Source organism: Protopterus annectens, chromosome 4.part0 (assembly GCF_019279795.1).
Source record: "Protopterus annectens isolate FY-2018-M chromosome 4.part0, PAN1.0, whole genome shotgun sequence".
Lineage (NCBI taxonomy): Eukaryota > Metazoa > Chordata > Ceratodontiformes > Protopteridae > Protopterus > Protopterus annectens.
The window spans coordinates 489,708,666-489,732,272 of record NC_056733.1 but is presented as its reverse complement, the minus strand read 5'-3'; positions in this window follow the sequence as shown (position 1 = coordinate 489,732,272).

Genomic DNA, 23,607 nt, shown 5'->3' with positions numbered 1-23,607 from the left:
GTTTATGCAAATCACACCAAATAGCAATAGCGTAATGGTAGAGCATTCGCACAAAGAAGAGGCAGTCATGGTTCGAGTCCCACCACTCCCTTTCGTATGTATTTCTTAAACCAGTATATGGAATAATACCCAGCATATATATGTTTAAACATAAGTAAAAAGCAGTGGAATTGCCAATGTATCAGAGAATAAAATAAATATATTAAAGGATCCCAATATAAAATTGCCCGCAGTTAAGCAGCGCTTCACTCAGCACAATGTAGTTGCCCCTAGCTAACTCTTGCTTCACCCAGTGAAATGTAGTTGCCCCTAGCTAACTCACGCTTTACCCAGTGCAATGTAGTTGCCTAAAGCTAAATAGCTCTTTACCCAGCGCAATCGGTTTGCTCGGAGGTGTGCGCCGCGCCAACCAGCGCCCCATCGGGCAACGTGGAGCAAAGTAGAGCAAAGTTGCTTACACACAGCCACGCCCCCTAACTTGTCTGGACAGCAGTAAAATAAAATACAATGATAAGGTTTGAACCCAGGACACTGTGTACCATAATCAAAGTACTGAACCACTAAGCCACGACAGCTTAGGAAAAACATCCACTGTTAACTTATATATAGTAATATATGTTTGCTTAACCATTGCTAAATATGTCTGCAGTCACCCGAGAATATTCAAAAACAGCCAGTCAGAGAAAAGTGTGGGAAATGCGGCATATTTAAGCCGCATAGGCGGGAATACTCGCCATAACTGATTGTAGCTCCCATCTGCAGTTAGAATGTCTAGTGCTGGAGAGGGTACACGCTTTTGAGCGCAATGCTAGGGCATCGAGGAGTCAAGATATATGGTTTGGCTCCTAGTCCATCGGCATGAGACTTGACTCCTGCAGGGCCAGTTCCAAGGAACAGAGTATAAGGCGGAGGCTTGGAACCGGTTGGCTCATGAACTCACCAGTGCCACAGGAGTCCCTCGAACTGGTGAACAGGTCCGTCACCACCATGCAGACCTGAAGAGGTGGAAGCAGGACCTTCTGAACCAGTGGATCCAGGAGGCCCGTCAAATGCGGGATGCCCCACTACTAAGTAGGCAGCCATGGAATGCAGTATGTAAGATAAGCTAAGATAGTCTAAATAATGGATAGGTATGTCTCAATATCCCTTTATTTACTCCACAGCTGCAGGTGCACGCACTATGACTCAGCAAGCCTATGCAGATAGGCTGCTAAGGCTTTGCCACCAGGCAGGTTAGTAAATATTCTGCATGTATTGTTACATGATATATGTGAGTGAGCATGAGAAAAGTGTTAAAGCCCAATAATACAGCAATAAAATGTTCTGATTAAATCCTCTGCATGTACTGTTATATAACAAATGTCAGTGAGCCAGAAATTGAGTGTACTAACCCACCAATAAAGCTAAAATAATTCTTGAATACTATCCCTGCATGTATTGACATAACATATAAGTGAGCGGGCCTGAAAAAGAGTGTTGTAACCCATCAAGAAAGGTATAATATGTCCTGACGATGTCTTCCATATTCACTGTAATAACAAGTAAAGGAGAGAGCCTGTAGAAAAGAGTTTTCAATGTAATTAATAAAGGTATAAAATTTGGAGTGTGTCTGTGTTGCTTACTTTGAAATGTTGTTGTACCCTTGCAATAATAAATAGTACTGTTGTATTAGGTGCTGTCAACCCACAGTTGTGCAGTCCCATAGGAAGTGGATGAAGGACTTGGCAGTAGCTGTGAAGTATAAGACATTCATTCCCTGAATAAATCATCTGCATGTACTGTTACTTATCATAAGTCAGATAGGCAGGAATAGAGCGTAGTAACCCATGAATAAAGCAAAAACATGTCTGGAATACTATCTCTGCATGCACTGTCATAGATAAAACGTGAGTGAGCCTGTAAAACAGTCTTGTAACCTATCAATAAAGGTATAACATTTCCTGAATAGGTCTACTGTATGTAGTGTAATGTCAAATACAGGAGAGAGCCTGTAGAAAAGAGTTTTAATGTAAATAAGAAAGGTATAATACTTGCAGTGTGTATGTACCAGTTACTCAGAAATGTTGTAGAACCCTTGCAGTGAAGAAATGTCACTCTGTTGTAGTACGTGCTGACAACCCCCAGTAGTGCAGTCCCATATAAAGTGGATGAAGGAAGTGCCAGTAGCTGTGAAGTATGCAACAGTCCTAAACAGTAGTGAAATGACTGACAAGCACAGGTAAATCTGGCACACAGGTAGCCTGTCAAGGTGTTCCCCAGAAACGTAAGTGTGTTACCTGAAAAGTTGGTTTGTGTAGAAAACAAGTGAAAAAGCCATGAAAACACATCCAGATGTGCACATACATAAACAAGTCAATTTAATGCAAGTATGTAGCAGTAACATTTGCATCCTGGACAGTTACCATGTCATATATAGGCCAGGTATATCATGAAGTAGCAAAACCCATAACACAATCAAATGCATGTTGCTCAGTGTAAGAATACATGTAGGGGATATGCACCTGCAGTCAATAGGAATGTAGTGTACAGTTAAAGTACTAATAAGATGTTAATGGAGGTTTCTTTTTACACCCTACTCCATGTGCATAAACAATGCAATTCCACATCTCAATGGGTATGTGTAATCTCATAACATTTGTTGGGATATATGTCCTGTTGTTATTTAAATCTGCACCTACTTTGATGCATGTCCCCTGTTAAAACACCACAATCTTGGTGGCCTGTTGCCACCAATCATCCCTGCATGCTGTTGGAATGGCCACTGTCATTCAATACATGCATGTGTTATGCTTGCTGTTCAACTGTTGTAACCCTGGTGTGCTGGGTTAATGGGAGTTTTACTGCATGCTGTTACAACTAACTTGGAATGCTGTTGTCTATGTTGTAATTAAAAACACCTAATCACAGAACATATGGGAAGGCCGGTCCCAGCGGACCCACCTGTCCCACTTCAGCTGGCAGTTGCACTTGGCACCAGCAGGTCTGGTGCCCAGCCCGGGCCACCCTCCTCCATAGGTCCTGTGCCACCTTCGGTTGGAAGCGCTGCAGGGGATGGGGCTCACCCCCTGCAAGCGTGGGCAGAGAAGGGCCTCCTGTCACCCTCCGAAAGGTCCGGGTTGTGGTGCATAGGGAGGTCCAGCATTTAGTCGCTGATTCCCTATGCCTGCTCGAGGCAAGAGTGGCATGACTCATGGGTGAGCCTGCCCCACCTACGCAGCGCCCAGCACAATGACCCTCGGGTCTGTGAAGGTCCAGTGGTGACTGCCCATGGGTGGGGATATCAGTCCCACTGTTACCATCTGTGGGCTCATGGGCTTGCGATTTCCAAACATCCGTCCCCGTCAATTGTGTTTACCCACCCCATGTGTCATACTCCGTCCCTATATGCGTCTTGTTTGTCTTGTCTGTTTAACTACCCAACCTACCTCCCCAAATATACCTACTTCCTCTACCTCACTTACCACTCTCCCCTAAAAAAAAAAAAAAGGGCAATCTGTACCCGAAAAAAAATTACGCCCCATACATAGTTTACCATTTCGTACACATGTCCATTGGACATGTACACTGATAATTCTAATTGGCAGAGCAACAAACTATGTTGTCCTCACCCCTCTCTCAGGGGTGGAAGGTTTCAAATCTCACTCCAAATTTTCAACATATGCACAGCTGTTGCTGTTAAAGTGATAGGCAGCTATGGACCTTCCCTACACCCGTCCTGCACATCCCGAGCGTGTTTACCTACTGTCTTTTCCTCTCTGAGCCCCTTTTTCACCACTTTCCTATCTCCCCATTTTCTTTTCTTAAAAATAAATTAGCGCGGGGTTAGCGGGAGTAAGCACTTTTAAGCAGTAGTAAGCGGGATTAAGCGAGTGTGCGCATGTGTGCACTTAGCTAAGCGTCGCACAGACCCGCTTGCTACTGCTTAAAAGTGCCTTAGTCACTCTATGGTAGGGCCCTTGTTCTGCTGAGCAGAAAAATAAAAAACCTCTGCCAGTCTCGAACCCCAGCCCCAGCCCATTGACACAATAGACTGATAAATTACCACTAAGCCACAGCAGATTTACAAATAACTTGGTTCTGAAATAAATATATCATGCATTACAATGAGGGAATGTAAATGGAACTTAGGAATGGTGTAACACAAACCCTTTCTGTGGGTCTTTACCAGCAGTGGTTAGGAATTGCATGACATGACTGTGAAAGGGGAACCAGCCATCCTAGCAGGGAATAATGTTACAGTAGCACCTTACAAACACCACACAGTATCAGACCAGGATAAACATTGGCCACAGGAATACAGTGAAATAACCACATTTGCATGGCAGTTAATTGTGTAAGTGTGAAAAATGTACATACTTCCATGTATGAGTACAACATGCACATAACTGGCTACAACCCTAGCATCAGATAAGCGACAAATACCAACCTTCAGACTGACACAACGGTGTCCAGAGCAAACAAGAATGGGCCCCACCTTTGAAATCTGAAAGGGCTACGCCTACCTAACAAAGCATTTTATAGCAGTGGGCTGTAATCACAGTGAGTAATGCAATCACCAAACAGCAGGCTGCATGCAATTACTGAATGGTGGGCAGCAATTGGTGCAGAGGCTATCACATGCACAAGTGCAGATACCTAGAAAAGCAGGCTGTACCTGCAGTCCACACATGCAATTATATCATTGCAGGTGTCGTGAGACAGAGAGTGAGAGAGAGAGAGAGACAGAAACAGAGACTGAAGCTGAAATAGAGGGCAAAAACCCAAAGCAAGCTAGCCAAAAATAAAAAACCTAAGGGGAAATAGAGGGCAAATACCCACATCAAACCAGCCAAAAAAATAAAAAAAGATACAAAACCATATCACATGGAGCAGGTAAATACAAAGGTAACGTATGTAACCCAAATGTATGTGTTAGCATGTTGTAGATGTTCCCGAAAAGTACTCCACACACTGCCACTCATCCATGTGTGGCAGCAGTATGTATCAATCTATATCTGCACATGTGCATAGGGCAAGGGACATACTGCAACTGTTAGTGAAGGGAGGACAGCTATCTGTCAGTGAATGTTGATATGTGCATATATCCATGTAGGTTTTAGTGTGTGGCCTAGACGACAGCATGCAGTGCGGTGGAGTGTCCTTAGGTCAACTGGTGGCCTAGGCAAAAGGGCCCCATAGCGCCCCCACCACACTTTCTGGTGACCCATCCTTGTATCCACATAAATAGTGGAAGAGCACCCCTGCTAGAATGGTGTCCTAGGTGGCCGCCCAGTAGGCCTATGCCTAAGGCCAGCTATGGTAGTGTTGATATATGTCATGTGGTGGTTAAATGCTGTGGGACAGATATGTCAGATCTGATGTGTTACAGACAGTGAGGCCTGCTAATGCTACAAGGGCTGAGGAAACCCACATGCATTCTGCACAACACTGTGCAATATAATCACATACCTGTACATCCCACAACTGTCGCATAAGTGATATCCCCACCATGAAAGGTGGACTGTACATGTGCCTATATGTACATCCATGTATACAGCAATGGATGTGTACATGTGTGTGCATAGATAGGCATATACATAATATATATATATATATAATATATATATATATATATATATATATATATATATATATATATATATATATATATATATATATATATATATATATATATATATATATATATATACATCTAGAGTGAGAGAGAGAGAGATGCAGAGACACAGGGTCATATGTACCGCAACAGGTGTGTGTTGAACAAGGCATCGACTGTAGACAAGTGTTGATACTGCAGTGCCATTCCACCTTCACAAAACAGTGTACCCATTAATTAACACATAGGCAGAGATCTACCTAACAGTGAAGGTGTGATAAAGGAACATGGGACACAAGTGGACACTAGCCTCCACTGTGATGAAGACAGTGCCACACTACACCTGTAATCTGTCTGTGTGGTATGTGTCATGACAACAGGTGTGTCATCTATGGAAGTATAGAGTAAGGTTCCCCTCTAGTCATCACAATGCCCTGTGTGGTATGTACTTCACAGATTCCCTATGCAGACTGACTCGCAAAACCACATCTACACTGTATTGCATACTGGCCACACAGAGGTGACCTCTGCTGGACATGCAGAGGTATGTCACACCCATAGCTAGGTGACAACCACCATGGCAACATATCACAACCCCTCGGGGTTACATGCTCTAGGGCCCTAAACCTTGCCAGCTCACTAAACAGCACATGCTGGAGGGATAGGTTCCCATCTCAGACATATGCCACACACTGGAATAGACCACATAGCAATAGCAAACAAGGCTCCTCCTTAGCAGTTGTTATCAATACCCCTGATGATTGTGTGGGAGATTGTTAATACACCCCAGGAAACACCTCTGTGGTTCAGGTTGGCAGGGGCAAGTGAAATCAAGGTACATGTGTGTCAAAGGCCAGGGTAGCATATGTCTAGGCTGCCGTAGGCCCTAGGGCCAATAGCATATCACCTACCTATGACACTATGCACTCACACATGTACTTAATGCAATAGCTGCTATGAGAGGTTGAATGAGTGTAACGCTGAATTTGTGCAAGGTGTGTAAATTTGTGATAGCTTAGTGTGATTTCGTATCTGACATGGTAGTGCCTAACCTAGCTGTGAGGACAGTACCTGATGTGTAATGTACTGTTAGGCAGACATAGTAGTACGGTATATGATGTGACGTAGTTCTCTGTTGATGAATGTGGTGTCTCATTGTAGGCTAAAGCAATACATGTATGCTTAGTGAGTGGTACTGCAGGTGAATCCATCACCAATATGAACTGTAGTACTACCTGAAGCTATAGGGCTAAACAGCACAGTATGGTGTGCATTCACATTGCTTGGAAACACTGTCATGTGTGTTTCCTGTAGTCTGCACAGTGGACATACTGCAGGCATAAGGGTGTGTAAGTAGTGGTAGACAGCACCGTATGGTACACAGGTAATGCTCATCTGTGTTGACATACAGTGGTGCATTGTATTTTTGCCTGATGTGTGTGTGATTATGGCTGCAAACGTATGTGTGTTACAGGGTTGACATGTGAATCCAGCAACATCTATAGTATGTTACAGCTGTATGCCACCTATAGTAACAACTGGGCACATCTGTTAGGCAGGGCAATGGCATCAATGACTAGGGTGTTTGATTGGTACTACTGTACCTGTACTTTACATCCATTGCAATGGATGACATCTCTGTTCATGCATTGGTGTGATATGCACCCCTATCTTGAGGTAGTGCAATGTGTCACAAACAGTGTGTTGGGTACTGTTGTATAGTGGTGTGATATATATATAGAGTCTGCCAGGCAGTGTTAGTTAGTTGTGGCCTGAGAACCAACAAGTGTTAGTGAATGTGTGTAACCACTGACAGACAATAGGATAGTATATATGTCAGTAAAGTGATATCCGTGGGTAAAGGTGTAAAGTGTGCCACAGGACACTCTCACACAAATTGTTCATATCTTTTTCAGCCAGATGGCCCACCAACGTAATCCGGCTTACACTGCACAAGAGGAAGAGGTGATAGTCAACAGCCTGTAGCAGCAGTACACCTTGCTGTTCTATAGAACCAGCCAGCACCAGCAGGAGCAGACTGCACTGTGGCAGGAGCTTGTTAGTCAGGTAAATGCCATAGGCATGCATAACCAGACATATGAGCAGGTACACCATCACTGCAGTGATTTGATTAGACAAGTTCGGCAGCGTGTGTCTGATATCCAAAGACAGCAGCTTGCCACAGGTGGTGGGGTGGCCATACATCCTCCCCTCACCAGAGAGGAGAAGCTGCTCCTAAGCGTGGTGGCTCCTGGACAACAGCAACGGCAAACTATGACATGTGTTGTAATGGAGGCCGGAGCCACCCAGCACATCCACCTGGAGCAAGTAGGTAATACGCCCTATCTGTAGACTACAGTTAACTGTATTGTTAGATTATGTGTATGTGACATGTGTACTGTGTGTTTAGCAGTTCCGCTGCCTACTGTTGTGCAATACGGATAGTTTGTATAATATCCCTACACCTGTAACTGTTGACTGTTGTTGTACTGCAATTTAGCATACCCCTGTAACAATGCCACAGTTTTGGCTGCTGATGAACCCTATCATATTCTCGTAGGTCCCTCTGGTGTGACGGCAGGGCAGCCGATCCATGCTGGTGAGTGTGTTATACCTGCAATGTTGGTAATGAAATATGCATGTCATAGCTGAGGTGTAGGCCATGTACACGTAACACACCTACGCATAATGCATGCCATGCATGTTTGCTGTGAGACATTGCACAGCTCAGTAATGTCAGTAGCTCCCTGAATGACATGCAATACACAGAGCATGACACACAGTTGTGGCAACCCTGTGCTGCACATTGGATAAGCATAGTTGCAACACCTGTACACAACATAAGACATTTATCACATGCAGTACACAAAGTCATGCTACATATGGCATAACCACACACCCGCTGTAAGGTCACACGTCAGTATCCCACATGTCATCCACACACACATGATGTACCTCAGGGATAGAGGCCTATCATGGGGCTGTGCAACAGTCTTCAACACATAACACAGTCATGTTAGGCAATGCTCCCTACTGGGCACCTCATACACCCATGTACAAAGTGGCTGTGTAATAGTGAATGTATCCACGGCACTGCAGTTCAGGTACAGCATGCTAGGCGGTAGTCTGTCACACAGTAGTAGCCGTGAGTGACCACAAGATGCATGATGATGATGATGATGGCACATGATACTACACCCCATCCAGGTACAGTGACCACAATACTACACATAGCAGTCTTTGCTGTGCACCTCATTTTTCTATGTGTGCAAACATATGCACCTATACTCACCATTCAAAGCAGGTTGTGTGTGTGCTTACATATGCTAATATACACATTTTGCACAACATCCGCCATCTGTACAGAGTGTCACATATATATATATCCTGGAATGCTATTGGGTGCATAGGTCACATGACACACATTTGTTATGTGTGGTGTTTAATGTTGCAGTCATGTAGTATGCCATGTCATGGCTGGCAACAACATATCTGCAATATGTCCCACACGCACCATAACCACTGTGCAATGTCCATGTCGTGCATTGGAATTCCTTCACGTTGACATGCACCACTCATTCCATGCCTGTACATTGCATGCATTTGCTACAGCTGTGCCCACTATTATGTGATATGGACACAGACACTGTCATCACACATGTCAATCTATGTGTCACAAAGATGACACATGCAGCCATGGTATGTATATAATTGAGTGATGGTGCACATGACATTGCAGAGCAGATAATACTTGCACAGCAATGTAGTGTCACTATACACATTGTGTTCCAGGGTGTAGCCAATCACTGCACAACTACACACATGCATCAAAGCCATGTATAATGTCATTAGAAAGGGCTGTCCACACTTGCACTGCATGGTGATGAGCAACACATGGTCTGCTTGCTGACACGTGTGTGGTGACTGTTTGTGTTGAGATACTGTCACCCACCATCACCCACTATTGTATATGTGTTGGATTCCTGGTGTGTGTGTATATGTGCTCTGGTGATCAGTGTATTTCTGTGCATGTGTACATGAGTGCATCTGTTCATGTGTGCATGTGTGCATGTGTGAATGTGTTCATGTGTGCATGTGTGCATGTGTGCATTTGTTCATGTGTTCATGTGTTCATGTGTGCATGTATGCATGTGTGCATGTGTGCTGATATCATGTACAGATTGAACAGTGCGTTTCCTGTCTTCCTTCCACAGGTGCTGTTTTAGGCGTGGCTGAGTGTAGCAGGGAACCTGATGTCACCACCACTAATAGTAGAGATGATGAGACATGTATTGTGGCACAGGAAGGCCTGACAGAGTCTGTCGTTGGTCCACCAATCGACAGTACACAGCGGTCAACCCCATCTATGCGCACACTCATACTGCCAATACATCCCTCGTCACCAATGGCCATAGCTGAGGGACAGCATACAGTTGGAATTGACCAGGAGAGTGAGGTACCTATGGCATGTGCATCCACTCACAGCAGCCATAGCCGGATTACCGGAATGGTACCACATAGGCAGATGTCCAGGGGATCTCGGGGGAGCACCACTGGTCGTACTGCCCCTGGCAGACGTGCCCCCAGAGGTATTACAACCTCCAGTATGTTCCAGGCTGTAATGCAAGCACAGGCATGTATGGAACGGTACACCCAACAGGGACTAAGGGTGCAGAGGGCCCATTACACTGCTATCAATGACAGTATCCATGACCTTGCCGGTGCTATCCGGAATTACACCGAGGTCATTGATAGCCGTTGGAGGGAGACATTAGATATCCTCCACAATGTGCTAGCCATGATCCAAGACCATGCGGGAAGGATGAGAGGCTGACACGGATGCATGCCAGCAACAGCATCAGCTGGCATTCATCGCGGACAGACCACAGATCACAGCCACTCCCGTAGTGGCAGTACCAGCCCCAGCCTGTCCATTGACCATCCTACTAGACCATGCGCACATGGCGCTGGCTAGTCCCAGCAGGGACATGGGTTCAGTCATCATACCTCTGCCTCTGATGATAGCACCCAGCCAGGGTTGGTACCTGATACTGCCCGTAGCACCCCTGTTAGGCACAGGTACGGTGTCTGTGGCCAGAGACAGTGATCTGTATGGCCTAGCAGGTACAGTCTCTGGTTGTCCCACAACCGCCCATATATGGCAGCCACATGGTGGAGTTGTGTGCATGCAGACACACACACATTTACCATACAACTAGGGCTCACACATACATGCACACATTACATCAACATTGGCCCATGCAGTACTGTTGTCCCTCACACACACACACACACACACACACACACACACACACACACACACATACACACACACACACACACACACACACACACACAGACATGCCGATTGGATGGGTCAATGTCGGGCTCTGGCAAACCAACAACACACCCTGTGCATATGATGACACCTGTGCCACCTCCTGTCATCTGTCACATTGATGCAGGAATAGACTAACATGGTTCTGATGCACAGGGTGACATAATAGCAGTGTAGCAATAGTAGCAAGTTGCCAACAGGAAGGTGTACTGATATCCTTGTAGGTATATCTGAGGAGGCATTATGTATCACAGCTCTGATAGTCATTGTAGCATTGTTTACACCAGTGTTCGGTCTGAGTATGTATTGTCCACCCATGTGCCACTTGGATGAAGTGTACAGTGTTGACAGCATCTGTTAGTGAGTGGACAGTACGTGTGCGATGTGTGCATTACAAATTAGCAGGTGTACATCTGTGAACATGGTGTGTGTGCACTGTCTGCATGTACGTGCATAGTGGTCATGCGGGATGTGCGATATACCCTGTTCTACACATTAACATCTTATGGTATCTTTCGATGGCCAGTATGCATTCTACTACAGATATGTACTAACATGGGTACACATGTTTGTATGACATGGGTTGGCACTATGCTGTGGGTGATACCATTGATATCTGTCAATGATCTGCAGTCTGGCAGTATACACCACCTCAACAGCATGACTATAACCAATCATTAGATGATGTCCTGACAAATGACTCACAGTTGTAGGGAACTCAGTAACAGTTGGAACCTTCCAGTACTATAATATGACAGTGACTAGCGGTATTGACCGCCACATGTTCCTGGGACCACACCTGTGTGGCATAAAGCCCTCTTCAGTACATGCAAACATAGTAGGGATGTGTCCATCCACATCTGGTAATGCATGCATTGGCCTACATTGCATTCCCAGGATGGGATGCATATCCTACACAAGGGTATCATTGAGACAGATACCTGTTGTCCAATACATGCTGTATAGCAGTACGCCATCTATGGCATGGTCATCCACATTTACTATACATACTATCCCGACAGTACCACATAGGTGGTTGCCCTGAACACGTATGTTGGGTACCAATGTGTACAGATAGACATGTGTTATGTCATCTGTCCCTTGGTATCCACATATCCATAGGTATTGTGGGGTCCCTCGGTGTTTCACATAACACATTAGGGGCCTGCATGCATATCCACAGGGCTGGTGCACACTTATCATGACTGTCCATTATTGCCAGTCATTGTTGTGTATGAACATGTCTGACATATACCCCAGCAATTACCCTCACTCATAGTACTCTACAGTATGTGTCATGGATGTGTGTGGAAGGGATGTCCTTGGCCATGGGTCACTACATTGGCCAGTCTTGACGCAGACATACATATGTGGCCTATGATCTGAGAAGCAGTGGCACAATCTGTCGAAGGTTACAAATGTATTCATGTAGTATGCAGGCTTCACACCTATGTACTGATTGAGGTCACATGTACACAAATCTATTTGACACGCAGATACCCGATGTGTGCAATGCACATACTGTTTGAAACATATGTCATACTGTAGTAAAAGCAAAACCCACACTGCATTGAACCCCTGTGGCACACACACACACACACACACACACACACACACACACACACACACACACACACACACACACACACACACACAACATTTGCAGGACTCAATCCCCTATCTGACTGTGTTATGACACTAGTGAGATACGCATTAACATGACACGCTATTTGTTTTACTGGGAGCATTCTTTTCCAAAGTTCTATTTGTAGGATGCTGACATCATCACACTTGGCAAAGAGGGATTCACCACTCCTAATGTAATTCCACAGTCTCCAAAAAGGGCACTCCTCTCAAAGGCAGTCTCACACACACACATTCAAACCCCTACCTAATGATGCTATGCTACTGGAGAGATACACATTAACACAACATGCTATTTGCATTACTGGGTGTTTTCTATTTTCCGTAAATATTTGTAGGATGCTGACATCATCAGACTTACCAAAGAGGGATGTACCTCATTTAAAATGTGTTTCCACAGTCTCCAAAAAGGCCACTCCTCAAAAAGGAGATCACACCCCCCACACACACATTAGTGAAATACACATTAACACGACACACTACATGATTTAATGTGTGGTTTCTATTCATATGCTATGTTTGTAGGTTGCTGACATCAGACTGGACATGGTTATGTGTGTGCACATAGTGTTATGCAATCCCACAAATGAACCTTGTGGGTCAGCAGCTGTGAACATCTTGAACAGGAATACACAATTCATACCTGGTGTCATCTATCTGTGGACATATTACCATTCCTTCATATGACAATACATGTTCATGCACGGATTATAGGTTTTGTGGATACCACATGTGTCTGTGATGTTGGTAAAGGGCTATTCAAGGTCTATGTGGGACCTGTGTTGCTCCTGTCAGTGATGTTTGTCCTGGGTGGCTGCCTTGCAAAATATCTAGCAGGTTTGGGGAACATGATGTGCTCATCAACATACCACAGACGTTTGTGTTGTGTGTTTATCGGTTTACAATATCTCTGTTCCTGACTGCAATCATGATGGACTCCATGGACTAGGATTTTGGACTTTGTAGGCTTATAATAATATAGTTCCCATGGTGTGTTATGCACCAACACTTGTGGGGTGTGCCACATGTTGCTGTAACTCATTCAATGGTGTAAGATCCTGTAGAGAGTGTGAGGCTCAACAGACTGTTCAGGTGCAGGGTCTGTTTGTCCTGTCGTTCACTTATGACACATATGGGGAAACATTGTTATCCATGTGATGGGATTCATTTGGCATTGTGGGGACCAGTTTACACATTCTACATGTGATATCTCCTGGTATGATGTTATGGCCTTTTGTCACTGGGAGGTGGGTATGTATGTATGGGCCTGTCTGACAGGATGTTGACATTGTCAGTCAGGTACAGTTGACCCTGACTGAGGACATATATGACTGTACATCGATATGTCTCACCTAGCTAAAGGAGGTGTAATGTTTCTGTCTGTACTACTTTGTAGATTATTTTTCCACAGCAACAACAAACCTGAAAACCAAAACCCTGTTATACTCTTTTATACACTTGACACACTACTGATCCTTTGTGATCCGTCGACAGTGTATGTCATCATCATATCCTGGCATGTCCAAAGGTCGGTTTTGTGTGTACTCTCCAGTACAGCTGGTGCATATTGGAATGCTGATGCATTGTTACAACTGCCTTTTGTATACAGGTAACACTGCCCTCCTACCAACAAACTCGGATATCTGTGAGAGGTGCAACTGTATAGATGGACAGGAGGCTGAGCTCCCACAAGCCATGACTGGCACAGTCTATCGGGTGGTGAAGGTAACCACACACACCACAAATACAGTCACACATGCATCTATGACAACAGCAAACCATATACATTGACACACAATGACATACTTGGAGCATCTAATTGTACTCTGCCTAAGCAGCTGAGACATCCAAAGCAGACACACAAACAACTGCTAACACACAACCATACACATATCATCACATAGTTCACAAAGTCATTGTGCCACACAGTCACTGCCCGTAGGCCTACACAACACACCTCATACAACTGTATTAGGTGAGTGTAATTGTCGGTCACACTGACATCCCATTCACCAGGCTGAACAAGGTGAAGGTCACTTTGTGCTGTGTGTCACGTGCCAGGATATGCCACATGACACATGCACTGTTGTCAGTCCACTGCAAGTACAAATATGGCTCCATCATTGAGCCTTCCACTGTGTAGACCCTTGGATGTTCCTCCGTGGACTACATGACAAGAGACATAGAGGGGCTCTCTGATCATGTAGGCCAGGACAGTATGACACTGACCCTGTGTAGCATCTTACCCTCACCAAGTACTATGACACAGTATACAGATTACATGATAAATTTTAACAGTTGCCTAACATATTGTTGTCATTCACAGGGGATTCAGTGTCTGTCAGCCTGGGATTACATGCTCAACATGCCATGTACATTCGGTATGGACACCATGCAGCTGTCACCCCTAGGCTTTCACAGACTGCCTTAGGCTCTTGACACACACATAGTGGCTGTTTGAAGCAAGGGTCAGATGACATAACCACAGCCATAGACGTTACAGGGTACAGGAAACGGGCAGTGATGGTGCTCAACAACTCAGGAGTCACATCAGTATGGCATCTGTCGATATATGTGCAGTAATAAACACCTGGTTCAGGCTCACAAAAGCACATCAGCACTAACATGTTTTAAGTCATACCATGGTTTTCAGACACAGGAATCAGTATGGACAACAACAACAGGGGGCATTCCTTATACATCATTCATACACACACTTCCAGGTTGGTAGCAGTACACAAAGCATTGGGGGACATACATGCGCAACTGAGAGTGGTCAAAACTGCATTTCAGTATGTAGACTGTTACAGACCACACTCCCAAACATGGGCACAACAGTCCTTATTCCTGGGAACACTGGGAAATGTGAAGGTCCCAACAAACACCATTATATTGTGTGACTTCAAATACACAAACATTGACTGGGCATACTACTCATGCAGTGATACCCTCACACAACAGTTGCTAAGATTGTTACACTGAAATGCTAGGGAAGACCTGGTCACCACACCCACAAGGGGTTATACATGTGGTACCTGATCATCACACACATGGGGACTCTATGTTCCACAACAGAGGTATACCTGTAATTGTTAAGGTCAGAACATACATTCATCTCACTAGACATACATATCCCATACACACACACACACACATCCTATGTGATCTCAGTGACATACTTCTCATGAGCAAACATCACACTTGTACAAACTGAGGTGGTATCCCTCAATGACCCTGGGACAGTGTTACTTATGGCTCAGACAACTACATACTTTACAAGCACATTCTATGGACAACTACTGGAATTCATGGATCATGCTATCCCAGATAACTACAAGACTCACTCCTCCAAAGGCAGGTGACCTGTCTATTGGACCATGGCCATTACTGAGATGTACATGGACAGGAGGAGGCCACTACATTATGGAGCACAATCACAATCTAGAAGGCATCTCTGATCAGTACCATGGTATAGCTACGATCAGTTGTTGATTCATCTAAGGCCCACTTTTAACAGACACTTGCAACAGACACTGTGGAAAATCACAAGGCCTTATTTAGTTATGTCAGGGACCTGTGTGGGAACTCACAGATATGCTATGAGTTACTGCATAATTACAGATTATACAGTGAACCCACTGACATTTGTGAACATCCTGGACAACAGGTTTAGTGGGAATGTTTCCCCACCATCCCCCCTGCAGTGCACATGTGCATCACAACAGGGTGTAGCCTCCCTGACATCACAGATGAACATGTGTGTGCTGCCCTCTCCATAGCAGACAACACTGCATCAGTGGGACCAGATAGTGTCCCAGACTGTGGCATACACGAGATTCATGACAAACTTCACACTCACATTATGTCACTATTCAATATCACAGTTACTACAGGATGTGTACCCATGGAGTGGCGTACAGCTACGGTGTACCCGCTACACAGTGCTGGTGCCACAAGGGACCCTGGACATTATCACAATATATGCCTAACTATCCTGGTCTGCTATGCTATGGAGTATATCATCATGGAACACATACACATACACATTGTGAACCTACAGACACTGGATCCTACACAATTCGGTGTTGTTGTGGGCATATCTTGCCTCTTGCAGATGTTTGATGTCTTTAAACAGTTAGCAGGTCCATAGACATACACAGTGTTGTCCACACAGCCTACCTGGAGCTCGCACACCACTTCTACACAATACCCCACTTGGTCTTTACACATTAGACCACCAGATTCAATATCTACACATATGTCACAATCTGGATTGCTAACTGGATCATGGATAGCACACACATGGTCAGTATTGCAGGTGCCATGTCTGACTATACACCAGTTACACATGGCATCCCACAGGGCTCAGTCCTGGGACCTCTCTTGTTCTGTATATATTTCTGATACATACTGGCTAACACAGGGGGAATATGGATGACCATGTTTGCAGATGGCTGCAAACTGTGTGCCATATTCAACTTCACAGCTGGCACAGGCATCCTCAGAAAGGGTCTCACAGAGATGGCTGACTGGTGCCAGAGCCATGGCCTACAGCTACCTTACTTTAGATGCATAGTCATCACCATTGGTAGTAACATTGTGCACACACATTACCACATAGGTGATGATACATCACGTACAGTGTGTGTGGTTTGTGATTTGTGGACATGAATACTTATTACTCTTGACTTTGACATACACATTGCCAATGTTGTTGGACACACCTTCTATTTAGGCAACCTTATCCCATACAGTTTTACATCCAGATCAGGTGGAGTCATTGTGACCCGTTAGTTATCTGGCACATGCTTGGATACAATGGCCCATTTTGGATTTACCTTACCCAACACCTGCAGCAACTGGAATGTACACTGATTTACATACCAAGTGGATTGGGGGACTCACACAGATGGTATGCACAGTTTGGCTATGGTGACCCCAGCTCTCCTCAGTTGCTTACTGCCTACTTGGATGCAGTCTGTGTCTTTTCTTTGATTCCATATCCATCACAGCATTGATGGACAGGCTCCACGTGAGGATATCAAAGTCCCTTACAGCTACATGCTCCAGTGACAGGTACATGAGCAATGATGTTAATAGGACATTCTGGAGGGGCATATTACCATCACAGAGGCTCCACTCACTCGGGAATGTGATCACAGTACCAGATATGCACAGACCCACGCTGAACACCTAAAGGTGACATCTTCACAGGTGGACGGGTGATCGTATGTTTAGCCCTGGGATATGTTATGGGTCCTTGTTAGACAGAGTCAGAATGACTTGAACATAAGTGAGATATCTTGTGTGACCTACTATTGACTGGCACAGTCTACTGATCTAGTGTGATTGCAGACTACAAATACACTGGGGCTAGGCTTCTACATACCCTAGGGCAGATAGCCTAGTGTCAACCTCTGAACCTATGCTAATGTTCAGGATGCACATTGTTCAGTGATGGTACTGATTGCAGGTTGTGTTTCTTCTTTGCGTTACCACTTCCTATAAACAACCTAGGTTTCTGCATTACATATTTGATTGTGACAGTATTTCACTATTTTATATTGTGTCTGTTGTCATATTACTGTGTGCACATGGTGGATTGGTGAATAGTGCGAGGTTCCTGGGTTGACACTTGCAACTGTGGGATATGTGTGGCCCACTGCTGTACTCAAACTTTACCTAAGTGTGTGAGCATGCCCAGTTCAGACTTTCAGTGTTTTGTTGCCTGACATTTGTCTCATAGTTTCAACTGTGTGAGCATGTCCAGTGTGATCTTGCAGTATGTTGCTGTCTGAGGTCCACTACATTTGTTGATGTGTGTGAACATTACCAATATTAACATTTATACTATATGTGTGTTGAATATCAGGTTCTATTATTACTGCAGGCCTCACCTTTGTGTCTCGATTCGACAGGGATTATGATATGCATGCAAGGTTTCCATTAGATACTTAGCATTGACTTATCAACATTTTTTCATGCACACTGACCATTGACATACTGTCATGGTTTAGTGGTTCTGGTCTCTGACTATAGTGCACTGTTTCCTGGGTTCGAGGACTGTCACTGCTTCATATTTTTATACATGGCAGAACAGACTGCTTCAAGAATAGTGAAGCAAATATGAACTTGTTAACCTGCTTTTGATGAACTATACCCACATTTGAGCAGACTTGCACAACATTGCTCAATGTTGCCCAACATTGCTGGACAGTGCACAATATTGCTGAACATTACCTGTAGTTGTGCTACTTAGTGTGTGCAATTTTGTTCACATATACTAAATAGCGGTGAGAGCTGTTTAGCAGTGCTTTATATTGGTTAACACATAGCAATCTTGCCTCAGGTGGTGCTGCAGGGCTGCCTATGTTGGATACACATTTTACACTCCCTATACATGTTTGTTAACAGGTAGTGTCAAGTTAGGCATCACTTTTACTATATGTGCGAGTCGGAGAGAGGTATAATTTCCAGGATTCCTACTGAGCCAGTGTATATGCTATGCGTTGCCTCTTTGCCAAGGCCAAAGCATACTGGGCATGCCTCCTTCTGCCTACTGGGGCAGGCTCAGATTGTTCCTCCTCCGAGTCATGCTCTGCCTGTGATGGCCTTGGCAATGGTGGGGAGGCTGTTGTACCCAGACCTATGCTGCTCCTGCTGCATCTGTTTTTGCAGGATCATACTGTGTAGCATAGCACATACCATGACTATTTGGGTACATGTAGTTGGTGAGTACTGCAAGGCTCCACCAGATGTGTCCAGGCACCGGAACCGTGCCTTGAGCAGCCCAAACACACGCTCGATTACATTTCGTGTTTGTGCGTGTGCTTCATTATGGCATTCCTGTTCAGGTGTGTGTGCATTTCTGATGGGTGTCATCAGCCATGGCTCAAGGGCTCTATGTGGTCCGCCTATTTACAAAATGGTTTGCATCCAGATCAAAAGAGGTCATTGTGCCCCTCACTCATCAAACCCATCATAGAGTACAATTCCCCATTTGGGCTGTACCTTACAAGACACCTGCAACAGCTGGAAAGACCACAGAAGTACCTCACCAAGAGGATCAATGGCCTCAAACAGATGCCCTATGCAACTTGACTGAAGAAACTCCAGGTATACTTGGTTGCATACCGCCTACTCAGAGTTGATCTCTGCCTGACATACAAGGCCATGTCCAATCCAGAGTTGATGGACATGCTCCACCTAAAGAAAACCATATCCTCTCGAGCCACATGCCCTAGGGATCTAAACCTCACCACAACAATAAATAGGACATGCTGGAGGGATAGATTCCTTTCCCAGAGACTTCCCATGCTTTGGAACAAGATTCCAATCTACATTAGGCAGAGCTCCTCACTAACACTCTTCAAGCGAAACCTTGACAAGTGGCTGGGAAACAGAAAATTTACCCCGGTGATCACTTCAATGACTCTGCTGGACAGAGGCACAGGGAACTAATCTAAGGCGATGGTGAAAGCCAACACATTCTGGCTAGGCCTATTAATGCCTTCGGACAGATAGCCTAGTACCTACCAATGAACCTATGAACCTATATTAGTCTCAGTTATTAAATAAAGAAAGCTTGCATTCTGCCCAAAATATACTTAAGTTTAATACAGATGACGATTTATGTCTGCATGTTCAAAACTGTATACAATTCATAGAACATAGAAATAAAATTATGCAACCATCGGTGAGAAAAAAAGTCCCTAAGTTTATTCAACTTTTAATTATTTTTGTACATCAAAAAATACATGGGAAAGGCCTGTTATCCAAAATGTATAAAATAAGAAAAGAATTACAATATATTAAAGAAAACCAGTGGAATTATTCTAAACATATAAACAACAACCCTCCTAATGATGAAGATAAAGACTATTCATATTATCATCCAATCAAACCACATCTTCACTTAAATGGCAGAACTGATCCAAGAAGAATGAGCCAAGAACCCAGCGAAGCAATAATACACCTCTTTATTGTGAAAACAACAAATAATCCAATCCACTTGAGAAATGACTAAATCCAATAGTACAAGGACAAGATTAAGAGCTTTCATCCACTGTAGCGTGGACTTCCTCATAATCAATTTAATTAATTAGATGGTTCATTTTATAGCATTTTTGGCGCCAACTTCTTGTGATATTTAAAGACATATTCCTCATACTTTTTCTAAAAGCTATTATATAGCTATGAACATAATTTTAAAAACAAGTTAGTATACAATACAAATCAAACAAGCAAAGTCTATGTAATGAACATTTTTAAAGTATTAAAAATATTAAACATTAAAATACCCTTATTTTTATACTTAAAATGTATTCCTTTTCATATCAAACATAATTCCTAAAAATATGTTGATGTATATAATATATAATGAAATACCAAGCGAGCAATGCCTATGGAAACCTATCACACTAGTTGTGAATATATCGATTTGAAAGAACCAAAGCTTCTAAATAGTCTAAAAGAATATATATAAAATGTATACCAAAACCTAACAAAAGAACTGCGTTGATTTAAATAGCCTGTTGTTTGGGCTAAATATGAAAGTGCATTTGTGCATAAAAAAATGCAAAATATATAGAGAAACATAAGTAAATTAAATTAAAAAATGTATAAAAATTTAAATTTAAGTGTATTATATAAAAATGGCAAGGTGTAAAAGTACATAAATACGAAAAATTTCAAAAATACGAAAAATTTCCAATATATATAACTTCCTATCTAAAATGTGTGTAAAAGTAGTGTAATCAATTTATTATAAATATTACATTTCCAGTAATTCATAAAAATGAGAAATAATATATGATGATTGAATAATCCATAATATCATATGTAAGCAATATATAATGTTGTTATCATATAATGTTATTATATAAAATGTATAAAATGTGTATGTAATAATATAATGAAATAGTGTAGTAAAATTGTATAATAAAATTATGTAATAAAATTATGTAATAAAATTCTATGGCAGAGTATAATGAACATATTACACCATCTCTTAAGTATATGAGGGAATCATAATCATGATAATAAAAAATAATAATAATAAAAATTAATAGATGAATGGAAAAATCTTAATCATAAAAAACATGAAGAAACTTCAGAATAAAACACGGAAGCTTTACATTAAAAATAATCTTAGTGATATATGTTCATTTAAGCCTGGCTTCGTAGATGCATCAGTTAATATTTGCCATTTTGCCTCCCTGACAGCTAAATAAGCCTTAAGGTTACCTCCTCTAATGTTGGATATCACACGTTCTAAAATGGCAAACTTAAAATAATGTGTATTGTCCGTCTCTTGTATATGTCGACATAAAGCATTACTACTATCATTCTTTTTGACTGCATATAAATGTTCATAAATAGTTTTACCAATGTAAAAACAACTACATTGATAACATTTGGCTAAATAAACAATGTTCATGGTATTGCAATTGCCTCTAACAAACTTTACTCAAGTCCTATTTATATTTTCTAGGATCAAATTTTCATCTTCATTAATTACCTTGCAATACTGACAGCTTCCACACTTCCTAGTTCCTCTGTTATTTCTTATGTCAATAGTCTGAACTTTGTTCTTTTCAAGTAGGGACTTCAAGTTCATACCCATTTTGTATACAAAGGTGGGTGTCTCTCCCAGTACTTCCAATAATTCAGTATCATTAAAAGATACATTCCAATATTTTTTAACAATTTCTTTAATATAATTTGTCTGTGGAGTATAATATATAATGCAGGCCCTATTGTACTTTTTGTCTGCATTCTGTACTGATGTGTTGCTAACACAAGGATTGCCCAAAACTGGAAAATATTTAGTCCCCCATAGTTCAATCACATACGTTTTGACCTCATTTATTAAATATTCAGGATATCCCCTGTCTAAAAATAATTTACTAATAAATTCCATTTCCTTTTTCATTTCATTTTCATTTGAAGTCATTCTTGCTGCTCATATGCATTGCCCCTTGAAAATGCTCTTTTTCATTTTTAAGGGGTGAAAACTCATATATTCTAAATAGTTGTTTGAGAATGTAGTTTTTCTGTGAATACGAGAAGAAAACCCATCTTCTGTGCTAGACACAAAGGTATCCAAATATGAGATTCCTGTTCTACTGAAATTGTATGTAAATTTCAGGAATGGACTTGTATTATTCAAATATTGGACACATTTGTCCAGTGTCTCTTCATTTCCTTCCCATAAAATAAATATATCATCTAGATATCTGGTGTATAATCTAATGTGGTTATAGTATTGACTTTTAAATACATTTTCCTTTTCCCAATCCAGAAGAACAAGATTAGCGAATATGGGGGCACAAGCTGCCCCCGTAGCTACTCCTCTAATCTGCCTGTAATACTCTCCTTCATAATAAATGTAATTGTGGTCCAGTACTATGCTCATCAGTTCCAAAATTATCTTACTTTTCTCCCAATCCAAGGTAAAGTACTCATAAATGCTGTCACTAAAGCTTTGCATTCCTTGTTCCTTAGGAATACAAGAAAATAAATCTATTACATCAATGGTCACATATATCAGTTCTTTTTTCCAAATATCTTTTGTCAATAAACCCAAAAATATCCATGAGTCTTTTATAAAATGGGGGATCCTAGAATAAATGTGCTTCAACCAGTTGTCGATGACTTGTCCCATGGGGAATGTTTTAGACTGACTACCCGATATAATGGGTCTAAAGGGTGGGTCTAGTATATTTTTATGTACTTTGGGTACTCCAACTATGGTTGCCATTAAGGGATAATCCACTTTCATAAAATTGTACAAATCAATATTGATTCTATCATCCATTAACATATCTTCTAAATACATGTTAATTCGTCTATATCCAATGTTTATCTGATTTAGCGAAATACTTTCATAATTCCCTGATTCTACTAATATGTTATACATTTTACTGACATATGCGTTGTTATCATATAATACTATACCCCCACCCTTATCTGGCTTCATGACCCTTACTCTCCTGTCGTTCATAAGTGTTTGTAACAAGCGGGCCTCCTC